This window comes from Lutjanus erythropterus, chromosome 3, assembly GCF_056507025.1.
Source record: "Lutjanus erythropterus isolate fLutEry1 chromosome 3, fLutEry1.hap2, whole genome shotgun sequence".
NCBI lineage: Eukaryota > Metazoa > Chordata > Actinopteri > Lutjaniformes > Lutjanidae > Lutjanus > Lutjanus erythropterus.
Window position 1 is genome coordinate 40,691,890 of NC_139319.1, and position 2,412 is coordinate 40,694,301.

A 2,412-nucleotide genomic window follows, 5' to 3' on the forward strand; every position below is an offset into this window, starting at 1 on the left:
TTGTAGGGTAAAACTCAAAACCACCTCAAAATACAGTTTTGTCCCAATTCTCAAGAATGAGTGATATTATAAAGCCATCTCTGTGTGAGCGTGTCTGTGAATAAGACGCAAATTGTGAAGAACCCTGGACAAAAAGAATTTAAATATATTCAATTGGCATTTAGATGGCAGTATCACTGTATTTACTCAGCTTAACAAACAAAATGAAAGACACAAATCATGTAAATAAAAGCAGACTTTGGTAGAGAAAGGCATTTGTGATGACATTTACAGCTGAAAGAAAGTTACAGACAGATTCTTTTTTATGACACATAAAAAATCAGGACAACTCATAAGGGTGTTGGTGTGGTGGCACTTGGTCTGTATAATAATCATTTATTTGTTTTCCTATGTATTTATGACAGAAGTTAATATTTATTACCACAAAACTACATTCCCCTGATGGCCAATCCTGGGTAATAAGTGACAAACATGAAGTTGCTACACTGTCTGACATGCTGGTTTGCTTTAAGTGAATGTTGCTACTTCCTGCTCCGCTGTGATTTGCTGATATGTGGCAGGTGTCAAAGGCTCTGAATGGATAATGTGCTGTTATATTAAAGAGAATGAGGCCTAGAGGCCCTGAAAGGAAGTCAAAGTGGTTGATCTGTAAGCATTCCTATGGTTTAGCCGTTAGCATTTACACAAGCTCGACTTCACACCAAATCCTGATAACCAGAATAAAATTCTGACTATCAGAGGAGTCAGGAGGTTTGTGGCGATTCAGTTTGACTTAGACACAAAACTTCACGCCATCGACTGACACAAACTGAACTAGAATCCAAAACTGAGGTAGCTATTGTCAGAATAAATCTGTCATGAGTGGAGCTCTGCTGATATGCGGGTCATGCCTGGCTCTTTAAATAGACAGTTTTGGAGTTTTGGAGATATCGGCCATAGAGATATCTGCCCTCGCTCCAATATACGGTAATAGTGCTGTCACAATACAGGAATTTCTAATTTCACTACTACACCTTGCAAAATATTGATATTTGTGACCATCTCTGATACATAGGGAAAAACTGACTCAACGCTAAGGGCATAAAATTTTAGATTTAATGAAAAGCTAAAAATAACAAGGCTTTAACATGACAATGGATATAGAAAACAAGATGAGTAACGAGAAGAAAACAACACTGTGAGAGGAAGTGCGACTATATGGAAGCTTTAGCGGTGTGTGACAACTCGCTGTCTGAGAAAAGAGATGAGTACAGTGCAGAAAAATAAAAATTATTAAAAGCATTTCCAATATTCAGTATTGATATTGGACAATATTTTTGACCAGACTACAATATAATGGAACTAAGTGGCACCTGTTCAAGATAATCCACAGACCTTGTTGTGAGCAGTTTTGTGTAGGAACTACTTTCTTTCTAGTAGAAAATAAAGTAGCTCTAGTAGATTCTATTGAAGACAGAACGTTTTTCAAATAAGTGCCATTTAGTCCCATTATATTGGCAGACAACATGTCAACATCTCAACTGGTGATAGGGTTGGGTATTGGTACTCAATATCTGTAAGGTATTGACTGAAGTAACCCAGTACTAAGTAGTATTGAAACACCAGTCAATGATAACTACAATCAACCTTTTTGTACACAGGTCTAGGAAAAAATGACTATTTGTGTGGTTTTGCAACCAAAACATTCAAAAGTACGGTTATATTACATGCCTGTGGTGTCTGATAAAATGCATAAGAATATGACAAAGCAACTAATGAAACTTCAGCTCCGTGTAAAAAAAGGTATTGAATAGAGTACTCTTTTGGTATTGGTATCATTTTAAGGGTACTGGTATCGTATTTTTTAAATTTTACCCAGCCCTAATGGCCGCTACCTCCAAAACTCTGCAAGTCACACCAACAAAAATCAAGATGTATAAATAGCACAACAGGCCAGGGGAATATATGTATTTTGTATATGTATGTGATTTTAGGGTGAACTGTCCCTTTAAAATCAAACCTGGCTAAACCCAAATGGTACTGCCAAATTTGAGACTGAAGCCTGGCTTGCTGGGTCAAGGCTTGTTTGCTTAGCGGTAGGAATGACATACTGCGCCCTTCAGGCAGGTCCTGTGTGATCTGTACTTGTAGAGTACAGATTTGCCGAGACAGAGTTGTATAAAAGATATTAGTGTGATTTGAGAAGATTCTCACTTATCCAGGTCATGGTATATCTGGAAGTGCTGAGCCAAAGGTACAAAGGTTGACAGCTTTGTTTGTCTACGGCTGACTTGTTGGAGGTGTTATCTCACAATATGTCAGAGTACTGCAGTCTCCACAGTACTCTGTGGAGCACCAGGCCTCAGGTTGCTCCTGGTTGATGTGTAAGCTTAAGCTGAAAAACAGTATGTATCGTAAGGCTGTATGGCTCCC